Here is a 14,170-nt window from a genome sequence, read left to right on the forward strand (position 1 = left end):
GTGTGTGTATGTGCGTGCGTACGTATGTGTTTGGGGGCGGACATTGGATTAGGATAAGACATTCTTCCATTCCGATTTTCTTTCTTTTTCCGGTAAAGAGCATTGTACTGAATCAGTGTATAAAATGTGCTCTATGAATGAAAGTTTCATTTGTCACATTGCCTGCAACCGATGCAGAAGACAGGAATCAGGTTAGCTTAGCACAGGTCAAGCCATTCACTATGCTATAGGACCCTTCTAGTGATAATGTACCTAATGAACGTTGTAAAAGTGTCTTATCTAGTCAAAGGCTATACAGTATAGGACTTATGTATCGGGTTCAAGTACAGTGTTACGCAGATGTGTAGGACCACGGTTTAGGGCTGAAGAATCATGCTACTCACCTATGGCCTTCAATATGTGCGGTCTTTGACTGACAGCTCCTCGTGGTTTCTGTGGCATAGCTCGTTCTGAAACAGGCAAGAGAGAGCGGAGCACTGTTAAACACCATGTCCCAGCAGACATCAGATCCACATGCCACATGCCTACACAGAGACACGGTGGAGATAGACACTCAATAAGAAGGGCTGAGGATAGCCATGTCTCAATCTGTTTGGTTTGGCTGCTGAAAATAGTTTAGTGATGATTACATACACAAGCTATTATACACACACACACACGCACACGCAAAAGCACACACACACACACACACACGCACACACACACACACACACGCAAAAGCGCACACACACACACACACACACACACACACGCACGCACGCACACACACACACACACACACACACACACACACACACACACACACACACACACACACACACACACACACACTTAGTGATAAAGTCTCTTTAGTAATACAATACATTTCTGTAATCTAATTTAGGGAGTGTTCAATGTATTCCAAAGAGGGATAGCAAAACAAAAAAAGAGGTAAAGGAAGAAAAAAACAAAAGAAAAGAACATGAGAATTCCAGGGCAGTTTTGAGCTTTTTCCAAGAACAAGGAGCTTTAAGTTGTCCCAAATCCCTTTCCTAAAATACTCCCTCAGCCCTTATAAGGAATTCTGAGGCGATTTTATTTTGGGATAATGGAAAATGTAGCTGTACTTTCGATAAACATTCCCCCTCTTTCAGACTCTCGCAGGCGGTGATCGTGGAAGCAGATAGTTTGTCACTGCTGCTCAGTGTGCCCGCCCCTCCCCCAACTCTCCCTCTCCCTCTCCCTCTCCCTCTCCCTCTCTCTCTCCGGCTGTCTGCATACATTCCCTTTTCTAGTCACAGGCCACTGCAAGCAGACATAAAAGGAAAAGGGAGGGAAGAGGTGAAGGAGGAGAAACCAGGAAAACTCAAGAGCAGTCAAAAGTAAAGAAAGCCCCCCCCTCTCTTCTGCCACTTTTTGCTGGCTGTTGATGTGAATGATGTGGAATGGGGTCGACCAGACAGTGGTGGGGGAGGGGGGGGGTGGTGGTTAGCAAGGCTCTAGCTAAGGGGCCAGCCATACCTCTGTATAGTCAGTATCATGGGACCAATGCCTGCTGCCCGCCTGGTCTCAACATGGACATTTGTAATCACACACACAGATCTAAGCTCCAACGACCATCCTCTTACATGATTCTACAGGCCATGACCAGACCCCGGATGTTTGGACCCCCAGATCCACAGGCTGAGAAAATGTCAACAAACACTCCACTCCTCTCCCATGGCTCTGTGTGTCTAATGATACTGACTCCACAGTCACTGTTAATAACCAAAAACCACTGCGTCCTGCACCCATTTCCTGTTTCCCATGCTCCTTGTTAATAAAGTTTCAGATGACAGAGGAGAGGTGGACATCCTAAGTAAGCACTATCACACTGTAACCCCAGGCCGACTGTACATCAGCTCTTAGGCTGTTCTTTAACAATGCCCTACAGCATAAGTGCACATTCTTTGAACATCACCCTGTGCCTGGATAAGGAAGTCATCTGTCCTAATCTACAGTTTGACTAAGTGTTGCCAGGCCAGCCACAGTTGAAGCCTTCAAGCTGCGTCTGGCAAGATTAGAATGCCTCGGAATCAGCTGCGAGGGTTAAGGGTTTTACCTCAATGGTTGTTTACGTCAAGGCCACACATCTCCACCTATAACTGGGTCCCACCAGAACCTAAACATTAAAATTGTCAAACATTGTCAAAATGATTTGTAAACTGTGCATGAGACGCCACTTTAACTCGTCTCCCCACTTCAAAGACGAGCAGTCAGGAAGCTATAACTTGAGAACGACAGGGTGAAAAACACAAGCACCAGGACCTGCTTACATTGGGTGTGTGTGCACGTGTGCAACTGTTGATGTGCGCGCATGCATGTAAGTGTGTGCATGTGTATGCTTAAATATGTGTCTCTCTGTTAGTGTGTGCATATGCTTGCCCGTGTGTGTGTGTGTGTGTGTGTGTGTATGTGCACGTGCCCACGCACGTGGCCGTGTGTGGGAGAGCAGCGAGGCTTGTGCCAGAGTGCTCACCTCCACAGACGTAGACACAGACAGGCTGTTTACACAGACACAGGCCCTGGGCTTGATAATGGAGGGAGCTCCTGCTTACCCAAACATTGCCTTTTATGGTCCCCCCTCATTTCTCCCCATCTCCTTAAATCATCTAGACAGGAAGTGTGAGGGTGGGGGAGGCCTCCCTCTCTCCCTATTTACCCCCCCCCCCCACCCCCCACCCTCTCTCTCTCCCTGGCTGTCTCTAGATGAATATAGATGATTAGATGAATCAGATCGAAAACTCTTTCTACTACCTCTCTGAGGAACACTGAGTCAGACCACAAGCTCTGTCTGATGTGGCGAGGCAGAGAATTCAGATGTAAAAGGACAGACAAACCAATCAATTACAGTAGGTTTTACTGCATAGCACATGCATGTACAGTCATTTATATAGATACTAACATTTTCCAGTAAGTCGGTTGACGATGATAATGATGATTATGAGGAAGAAGCCAAAAAACACCACCAATAACCCATAATCATAAAATTATAGAAAGGGGTCATTTGTAAAGTCACTATGTGCGTCCCTACCTGAGACTAAGTTCCCCTCCTGTCGTGCCGAAACTACAGAAAGCTGTCGATCCATTTCTTACATAACTGAGACTTTTTCTAAAAGCACATAGCTTTTGGGGCCCTAGTTTGGGCATGGCAGTACATGCCCCATCTTCACTGGGGTATTACTAGATCAAAGGGTGCAGGGGATCTAATCCTCGCACAGCTCTGCCTGTAGACAGGATGAGAGGTCCCTGGAACCCCTCAGGGTACACCCACGCCTCATCCCAAAACGCTCCGAGATGCCTTCCATAAAATCAGAATTCCCAGCAACACTCGGAATTCGCGCTGGATTTCTCCGGACCAAGAACGTGTTTGTGAGAAAGGACACAGTTCTTTGTCCCCTGGGCCAGCTAGGCGTCAGATGTTATGTGTGCATACAGGAGCATGATTATCACTTGCATTGAGTTTTAATCATACTGAAATGATCATTTTCGAGATTATAGATGAATATTGAAATAATATGAATCTAAATCATATCAAAGTAGAGATAAGAGATTAGAAAAGACACAGACTACCAAGTACTTCTGCTTTTACATAAGCATAGAAAACCAGCAGACAGATCTTACACAGGAAGTGACCAGACTCCGAAAGCATTCCCAGAATGCAGAGAGCAGGAATTTGGAATGTGAGGGTGTAGGGAAGCTGCTAGCTTGTGCTACTAGCACCTATAGAGACAACGGCTATACAGTTACAACCTGACACTATGGACAGAGCCCTCACACCTCCATGGGGTATTATATGTGTGTGTGTGTGTATGTGTGTGTGTGTGTGTGTGTGTGTGTGTGCGTGTGTGTGTGTGTGTGTGTGTGTGTGTGTGTGCGTGCGTGCGTGCGTGCGTGCGAGTGTGTGTGTGCGAGTGTGTGTGTGTTTGTGTGTGTGTGTGTGTGTGTGTGTGCATATGTGTGAGCATATGTCTGTGTGACACAGGCTCTCCTTTGGGCATGTGAACAGTGGCCTTGGTCAGTCCCTGAGGACCCTCTCTCTCTCCTCCCCCCCCACCCCCCCCCCCCACCCTGCTGCTGTTCATGTGAAAGTGACCCTGGGAACGGGGGTCCCCTGAGCCCTGGGGAGGGGGGGGGGTGACGTAGTGGGACAGGCCAGAGAGCGAGGGCCACAGAGGGGTCATGTGAAAATACTGTTAGGCATGATATCTTCCAGACGTTTGACTCCTCTCAAAATAAATACAGTGTTTCCACTCCCTCCCTCCCTCCCTCTCTCCATCCCCTTCAATCCCTCCTCCTTATTTGAATATATCCATACCATCCATGCATCCATCCATCCATCCATCCATCCATCCGTCCATCCGTCCGTCCATCCATTCCCCCATCCCTCCATCTGACATTAACAATAACTCATTATTAGAAAAGAAGGCTAGTGAAAATACATGGATTTAGATATGGTAGAAATATGGTAGTTGTCCAAAGGCAAATCCCTTTAACAATGACCACATGTATGACTGTATATCCAGAAATAATCTAGGCTCATACTTGATGACGTGGCCCAGGTAGCCTCTACTCTGACATCATCTCCTGCTTATATGGATGGTAAGCCCTGTAGCCTGCTCTGAGTAGACCTGGCACAAACTACCATTTTGACATGCAAGCTCATACACTGTATTATGAGGTTCTTGCAAAGGGTTGGTCAATGTCTGTCAGTGTGTGTGTGTGTGTGTGTGTGTGTGTGTGTGTGTGTGTGTGTGTGTGTTACATGAGGGCATCACCACAGTGGCATCTCTATCCTGGCGGTCTGTTGTTCAACACTGACCCTGAGGCGGCCAACAGCTGGCTACATCTGCTAGCTGCCTTCCTCCCCCTTCTCTCCCTGACGCCTTCCCAGAAACAAAGAGTAGGAGACAAAGAGGGTTGGCTGGGGGGATGGGGCTGCGTTCCCTGTTCATTTCCCTGTTCATACCCTGATGAAGGACAGCTTCATCCTTGATGCAGCCACAGAATAGTACGTATTTGTAGATGAATGAATGAATATGAACCTTGTTTTCTAAGACTTCACTACTTTTGACGTGTTGGTTCTGTCGTCCCCTCCTTTGTATATCCAACCACCAGACCAATAACGATAATATGATGCTGTAATTGTATTGTTACAGAATGGTGATGCATACGACTCTTCACAAAGGCCTCAATGACTACGGAGATCAAAGTGAGAGGAGCAACACAAACCAGTCATTTAACAAACACAAATGGGATTGGCTAACTCCCCTTTGGTGATGTAAAACAGACAAGACATCATTCTTACAGTCTTAAGTAATGACAGTTTCACATGAACAGGTTACGATACACAATACATACTCAAATTGTAGCTCATGTTACAAGTGATAAAGAGAATAACCAGGAGGACCCGAGCAACAGGAAAACATTCACGAAAGAATAATCTTCACTGATGCGCTTTACAACATTAGAACTTCAAGGGCCGGTTTCACAGACAAGGCTTAAAACCTGGACTAAATCACACTTTCCATGTAAAATCCATCCATCCAATATCCTCCACTGAAGATGCTTTTCAGTCTAGGATTAGGTTAAGCCGTGCTCTGTGTGCAGTGAAGAATTCCAGATAACTCTCAACATAATAATTAACAGTATGACAATAATCATCTTTCACATTCAAATTAAATCTTTCTGGTACAGAGAGTGCTTTCTGCCTGAGGGCCTTAAGCTCCACATTCGCACGAACCGCTGTGTCACGGTAGACAAGAAGACAAGGCAGAGGGATGATTTAAGGTTACATGCTCCCACGCAAACCGCAGACAGCAACCATTGTCTTGTGGACCGCAGCAGCCGCAGCAGCTGCCCCGGGGTTCATCACAACACTCAGAGTGACACATCAGCCCCAGCTTCCCCATCAGCTCTCTGTGAGCCTGCTGCTGGCAGCGACCGATGACACAGCACCACCCCAGACCTGTCACAGCCAGTGACACAGACGGCCCAGACAGGCAAACCAGACAAAGACAGCCTGACCTAAGGTCACCCGTCTCCCCAGAACAGGGAAGGTAAGAGACAGTAGCGCTCTCTGGTTCAAACCCCTGGCTGACCACCACAACAACAACGCTATATCAGAGTTGACCCTTGACAGGGCATCATCCTAGCCACCGTGCCTGTATGTACTGTATGTGACTACTGGTCGTTGACGACTGACGATAGATATGTTTACCCACTGTCATGTGTTAAATACATCATATATGACCTCTGTGCGTTGATGACTCTGCGATGACCTGTGTGTCTGTGTGTCTGTGTGTGTGTGTGTCTGTCTGTCTGTCTGTCTGTCTGTCTGTCTGTCATCTCTAGTGATGAGTGGAGGGGGACATACCTGTGGTCCTGCCTGTGGCCCCTGGTCCTGGAGGACCCTGGTATTGTCACTCTGGTTCCCCGGCCCCCCGGTGTCCCCCGGCGTCCTGCTGGCATGAGGCTGCTGGAGATGAGTCTGGAGAACTGGGTGGGAGTGGAAGGTGGTCGTTGGGGGAAGGTTGGGGGGCTGGGGAGGAGGGCTCCATCCCCAGCACTACTACCCTGGCTGCTGGTGTGAGCCCTAAAGTCTAACGGGGGTTCCCGGGACACAAGGCTCCCTTTTTGAAGCACAGCCGGCTTGGGAAGCAAAGACTTTTCTTTTACCTTATATGAGACGAGGGGGCCGGCCCTAGCGCAAGGGCGGCATGTGAGGGGGAAAGCCCCCCGAGCTCCATGATTGGCTCGTGTGAGGGCCCCCCGTGACCTCAGCCTGTGACCCTGCAATGTCTAAGGAGGAAAGTCTGTGGGAGGGAGGGATCAGGGTTGAGAGAGAGAGAGGGATGGGCCTGTCTCCTCTGCAAAGGAAGCCGCATTTGAGCATTTTCATATTTCTTCTAAATTTGGAGTTTTCTGCCCGTGCTGGAGGCTCGGCCGCCCCCTCTCTGGAAGTCCATGTGGAATCCATTAAGGAGCGACGGCTCCTTGCCATTCCTGCCTCCGCGGGGCCTGGGAACATGAGTACAGCGCTCAGACACAGTTATTTGGAATAATTAACTTCCTCTCAAAAAGTTCTCCCCACTGCCCCATATGGGAAAGCATTCGCTGAATGCAAGCTGGGAATCATATACCGAAAGGTCAGAGAGAAAGAGGAGGGAATAACGAGAGAACAGAGAGAAAGGAAGTTTGTTTGCTTTTTAGAAAAGAAGGAGGTGGGAGTAAAATGGGGATAAGGGCATCGGGATATAACTCATAGATTTGGCTTGCACTCTAACTTGAGTGCAAACATACGCACACGCACACGCACATGCACGCACACACGCACGCACGCACACACACAAAAGAGACACACGCAAAAAAATAAAAAGCCATTTCTTGAGACCACAGGCAATGACAAATACAGGCAGGATTGGTTCATGTACAATGAGTAGGGAGGTAAGGGCATTGAGTGACAGGGCACGATTGGAGGGGAGAAACATGGGGGCACAGCAGGAAGTGTCAGGGGCTGACAGATCAGCTCATCAAGGTAATTGCTCTAGAGTACACCCTGCTTCCTGTGGAGAGAGAGAGATATGATGCATGCCAGAGCAGCTTGGACTTATCAAATATGAGGAGTTGAGTGAGTGAGACTAGCAATCATCCAATAACTGGTGTCACAGTGAGCAGGGGAGGCTGGGGCTGGGGGAGCTGGGGGTGCGGGTCGGGACCTGAGGGTGACACAAGCCTTCACCTTGTGAGTCAGTTTGCTTGCGTAGGTTGTACACGGTTGTTTATGCACTCAGAGAACACTGTGTTCAAAACCCAAGCGGAAAGAAAAGTATACTTGAGTGTATTGAAAACAGATTATAGAATAAACATAAAAGCCTAAAATATATTGATGTTTTCCTACCTTTACTTAATGTGCACTTAAGTTGTACTGACTATAATTTACTGGTATGCTATAATTTCATGCCCTTAAATTTGTGCTTTAATATATTAACAAAAGTATACAAGAATTTGATATACTTTAAATTGTACTTTCTTACAAAAAGTGCACTTGATTGTCATGTAATTGAATATGTTGATTAGTATATTTACAAAAACTATAACTGTATTGTCAAATCCATATCCAAATGTATACTTAAATATACTTACAAAAGGTATACTTGAATGTCATGTCTGTAAATGTGCACTTAAGTATAGTTAAAAAACGGTATACTTGTTAACTATATTAAATACAATTTAAATACAATTTAAGGAGGGTCATTTTAGTATCCTTCAATATATATATAAGTATATTTAAATGTAAGTATACTAGAAATATAATACTTCAGTATACTTAGGTATGGTATACTAAGGTAAATATTTGTTTTGCTTGGGGACCCCCTTCCTTGGCACCATTTTGTGACAACTTCCTCAACGGTCATATTCTTATCTAAACCAGAGGTACAAATATATATATATTAAAAATACATAATAACAAAATTGACTACGTATCAAGAGCCAACCATGAGTGAACTACGTATACATGCTGCTTGTTCAGTCATTGATCTCTGATGATCATGTGTGAACTGTGTGTTACTGCAGAGAGAGCAGGCTGCTTAGACAACTGATGAGTGTATTCATTACCAGGGAAAAAACGGGGCCGCAAAGCTGTGACCTCACATTGACCTCTGTGACCTCGCAGTGCACACACTGCCAGATGACTTTTCCTCCTGGACGCCTCCAGCTGGGGGGGTCAAAGACACAGAATGGATTTAGGCCCCATGGGGGGGGGGGCTGCCATATCTGTGAAATGTCAGGACCCAATACCATCCTGACCCTTAGTCCCCCCCGTCCCATCCAGGCCTATGAAGCCTGCCTAAGAGTATGTCTCCTCCTAGGGTAGAAAGACTGTCTGGAAAGACTAAATTTAGAAAGGGGGGGGGGGGGGGTGTACAAAGCGAAAGGAGTCAAGCAAAAAGAGGGAATGTTGGTGTTCAGTTTGCACCGTGGCCGGGCCGGGGCGGGCGGGGCCTTCATTAGGGTAGTGAACTGCGGAGAGGGTCACCCCCGCTCCCTCCCAGAGAGGCCTTAAAAAGGCAATGTTTGGAGAAGATTCTCTGTTTACATCAGGAGAAACGGGGGCTATTAAAGACTGCAGCCAACCAGTGCCTCACGGCTTGGCAGTTCCAAACTCTAATAGCCCCGGCCGATAGGGCCTTTTTTTTTTCCTCTTCTTGTATATCGCAGGGCTCATGTGTGTGCACCTCTTTCCCTCATATGGAGAGGACCCATGACTTATAGTCTTTCCCCTAAAGAGTTGTATATATTTTTGTCCTGCTGTATTACATACATTAGATTACATGTATTACGTAATTTTGTCCAAGTGTAGATAGGAGAATGTTTTCATGTAGAAATATGATGTTAGATTTTTGGTGACATTCTATTGAGCTCCTGTGTTCCTCACGTTCTTTCTTTGAAGTGATCAAACTGAAGGGGTGATACGTCACTCCTCTCCATAGGCCTCCCATTGGCCTTCTACAGCTTGTTTACATTTTGTTTGAGAAATGATTCTGTGACACCAGAAATATAGAGATAGCTAGATATGCGTTATGAACAGCAGTGTGTACAAATGTTCACTTTTATCTAAGAACCTTACGTACACAAACTCAAACTCTGTTGGGTCTGTTGTCCTTCACCACATATAAAACTGTCTACCTGAAGCTTCATGACCCTCAGGTATATGTGAACTACAGGGGAGGCTGGTGGAGGTAGAAATCGGAGGACGGGCTCATTGTAATGCATGAAATGGACGAGCCCGTCCTCCAATTTCTCTCCCCACCAACCTCAACTGGTGAACTGAAACCATGGACAATCCTGGATTCTCTCTATGAAAATAACACGATGAAACACTGAATACACATCTCCCTCTCAGTCCTCTCTTTATAGTTTGAATGTCAAAACTGTTTACCATGGGGCATTATTCACTAGCAAAGAAATGTTAAGTCATTCATTTTCTGTCTTGTTGAGTATCTCAAGGCATCGCCAACGCTCCCTAGACACAATAACAGTCTGATGTTTTTGGAAGAACTGAGACATATCAACTTGAGAGCTTCAGTGACCTCCCTCCAGTCACACAGTCTGATTGGGTAAGAGATCCACACTTGGGCAATCAGGCGAGAGCAAGTTGGACAACCATGGTTACTGGATGTGGTTGACAGATGAGGCAGATTTTGTCCTGTTCCCAAATAAAGATATATTTGCTTTACCTTTACGAGTCTTGAGAAAAGAGGCGAGCCAAGGCTCTAAAGATAAGTAGCTGGCTTGTCATAGCTGAATAAGGTTGCACCAGAGCAGGTTGAACTCCCCCTCCCCTTCCCTCCCCTTCCCTCCCCCCAGTACAGCACACAGCCCAGGGGAGGGATGACAAAAGCCATACAGCTCAGGCAGCAGGATGTAGCTAACAGCAGCAACAAGAAGCGGAGAGTACAGATCCTGTTTGGCAGACAGTTGGAACTGTGGAATCCAGGATGAGGGAGACAAGAATATGGGTGAGGGGGGATAGGTGGATGGGGGTAGGGGCAGGGTAAAGAAAGGGGGGTCATGAACTCAGCAGCCATTCCTTACCCATTGTATTTATGGGACCGAATGGATCTCTCACTCAGGGAGTCTTCACCGCCGGTGAAAAACAAAAAGAGGTTTGCAGGGCTATATAAGGCAGTGGCTTTCACAATCAACACTAGTGGCCCATTAGCTAGCTTCTCTCATATACTCTTTTTTTTGTCTTCATTTACTGTATTCAACTACAACAAATGTTCTCCAAATATTATAATTATGTAATTATATGTCATTGTTTTAAAGGAAAAAAAAATAAAATAAAAAATGAGATTGAGAGAAGAGATTGCTTCATAACAAGATCCATTTTTCCTTGGAAAACTTTTCCATTTTTTGGGAAAGACAAAAATGTTGTGTAATATAATTTATTCATTCTCATTTTTCATGGCAATATAATAAGCTGGTCTGGGATTCAGCAGGAATCTCTGGATACAGCAGTCTTGGATCTGACATGTTCAACCTTGTACTACAGCGGTTTGACTCACTGTCCACCATGAGTCACGCTTAAAACAACTCAATCCATTACACATCTACCGATAGCTAGCTATCTTGTTATCCATTCAAATGAATGAATATATCTTCATCTTGACATAGCTTGCCTGTTTTGGTCATCCTGAAGAGAGTCAAAAGGGCTTCTACTTGTGTGAACAAAAGGAAATGTTGTTTACAAGCCTTGAACACAGCAAGGAGGTATTTCACAACCGGGGCCAATTAGGAAAGCCAGATTCCTCTAGTGTAAATGCAGATATGAGTGTTGGAGCTGAGAGCTAACTAGCACACATAACAGGGGTTGAGCTAGTGGTTTTGAGCACGATGCCAGATGTCTTCATGTGGGGAGAGTAGTTTTCCACAGATACTGGCAGCGGCAGACTCACCAACAAAAACTTAAGACTGCGAGGCCTAGCAATTAGAAGGGTGGGTACTCGATACTGCTTTGGGTAATACCTCCCTTTTAATTCATATGCACACCAGTTATTTAATGTGGAGTCTACAAAATGAAAAGAGAGGAGTAGGGTATGAGGTGTTTAGTGAACTTTCGTTGTACCAAAGCTCACCTAGGGAACCGATATCCTCTCATCTCCTCCTAAAGACGCTGTCAGACACATTACTATATCATCAAAAAACACAGTACTGGATATATAGTTCATTAGTAAATGACTTACTATCCTTGCACATAACCTTATTTCGGTGAAGTTGTAAGATGTAAAAGAAGCCCTATCCTCTTGCAGAGACTAGTGTCTGGAGGTGAATTTGGCAACGCTCTGTCACACAGACACACTGCAGGCTCCCCTCTCCTCCACAGGAACCCAGCACACAGACACCCATTATCCCACTATATTCACAAATCTTCCATCCTTCCTGCTTACACAAGGAGAGGTGACAACTGTCTTTGAACATTACACACCTATTCAGTGTCAGAGAGCATAAACAATGTGACCAGACTAACTCCAGACCGGTCATGCACCATTCCTCTGGTCCTTAGCTCGTGAACAATACAAACACCCTTCTAGAAGTTCAGCAAGTTCACTGATTCTCTGCAGATGCAAGCCAGCATTACTCTACAATGATGAATGGAAAAGTGAGTAGCTTCCTCTCCTTGTAAGACACGTTGTCCCTGCAAAACAAGATGTTTTAGACAGATGATTTCCCAAAAGAAAATCACAACCTCTTGTGATGATAAACAGCATAATCCTGTTGTATCTCATGGCAACTGATTGGTAATTGTCTCCTTTTAAAGGTATATTATACTAAGTTGAATTGGTGTTTTTTGCCTGTCAACTGTATGGTTATTATACTCCTATGATGTAATCTCAATTTCTTGCCTCATTAACTCAGACAATTCTTTGGCAAAGACTTTGGCAAAATAAGCTGATACTCATGGACCTGGGCATCTGCCCCTTTCTGTCCAATGAGGTCATTACTGACTATTAAAGGGACACATTCTGGCTCAAGAGCAGCCCAGGTGGCAAAATCATCCATACTGAACCTTTAAATGAAGCACTGAAATATTCACACCTGCATATGACATCACTGACAAAACATGACAAGGACACAGTGGTTGTCCACTTGATTCAGTTCTCCCTTTTTATTATGTGAATTTTTTTTATTTTTAATATAAACATATAAAACAAATCTTGGAAGATCCATTAAATACAGCATATCTGTACATGTTTTTGATTTTTTTTGTACACAGGATTCTGCAGTGCTTAGTGTGTTTCTAGATTCAATCCACAAGCATTAGTAGCTGAGCTTTGGAAGAGGGTGGAGGGAGTCACCCGACAAGAAGAGAGGGTGGAGGGAGTCACCCGACAAGAAGAGAGGGTGGAGGGAGTCACCCAACAAGAAGAGGGTGGAGGGAGTCACCCGACAAGAAAACAGTAGAGCAGCAAGAAGGGGATCATCATACTTTAATGGCTTTCAGACTTAAAGTGCCCTTCAAATGTATTTCCTTGACTTAACTTCAGGAACGCAGGGTTCTTTCACAGTTAACATGTTCAGCATTGCGTGCTTGAGTTTAAGACAAAACGCGTGTTTGTTTGCATACACCACCTCACATCCTGTTGCCACGGCCTGTGTGAACTCAACATCCAAAACGTAGGAGGAGAGGGAGACTAGGGAGAAACGTGTCAAACCCAGAGACCAAGAAGAGCACCCCAGATGGTACATTCCCATACTTCATTCTCCTAACGACATGTTCTAGTGCGACGATGCACACGTTACAGAATAGAGTTGTGCTTCCCAGAGAAACAAAATATTCCACATACTGTATGACATACAGGCTCATGTGGAGAGCGTCCTTTTGCTTGGACACTGCATGCTTGCAGTCATCTGGACATGAACGGGACATGATTTAGAGAAACTTAACTAGCCAGGGCCTTTATTCAAAGCAGCACCATTCATATAGTCTCACAGAAAGGTGGGTTCAATTAAAGGGGAGAGAATTCTTAAACGCTTGTAGAAAGAGTTCTAACAATAGATACTTTTTTCTCTTTTCTCTTTTTCTTCCTTCCTCAGGAGCTGCTCAGAGGAGAATTTGAGGGAGGAATTAATAATTGATAACAAATTTTCATCTGATCTGCCTCAGTCTTCATACTTTCTTCTTTATTTTACCAACTACTGAGGTAAATTGAACTTTTGACATTGACCAAAACTCACAATGCACACCAACCCCCACCCCTCCCAAATGAGACCTCGAGAACAGAGGTGAAAAAAAAAAAATCTAAAATATGGGAAGAAAACAACTTAAAACAAAGCCAAAATAAATAGGAAAAACACAAAATCATGAAAAAAATACACAAAAAAACAACTGTTCTTTTACAAACAAGTCTAAGGGCACTTCTAGCGTCTAGCTTGAGGGTGCTTCTCTGAAGCGTGAGTCTTTGTCAGCACCAGAGGTAGGAGGCGAGAACATCAAACTCTCAAACACTCAATGGCAGTGGAAATCTCTCCAAACAGAGGAAGGGATTCAAACCCATAACATAACAACATAATACTGGCACTGCCCTCTCCATTCTCCACCAAGCTCCGGTAGGGGAGGATTTCTTTTCTTTGCAGATGGCATCTC

This window comes from Nansenia antarctica (assembly GCF_963989245.1).
Source record: "Nansenia antarctica genome assembly, chromosome: 3".
NCBI classification, from domain to species: Eukaryota; Metazoa; Chordata; class Actinopteri; order Argentiniformes; family Microstomatidae; genus Nansenia; species Nansenia antarctica.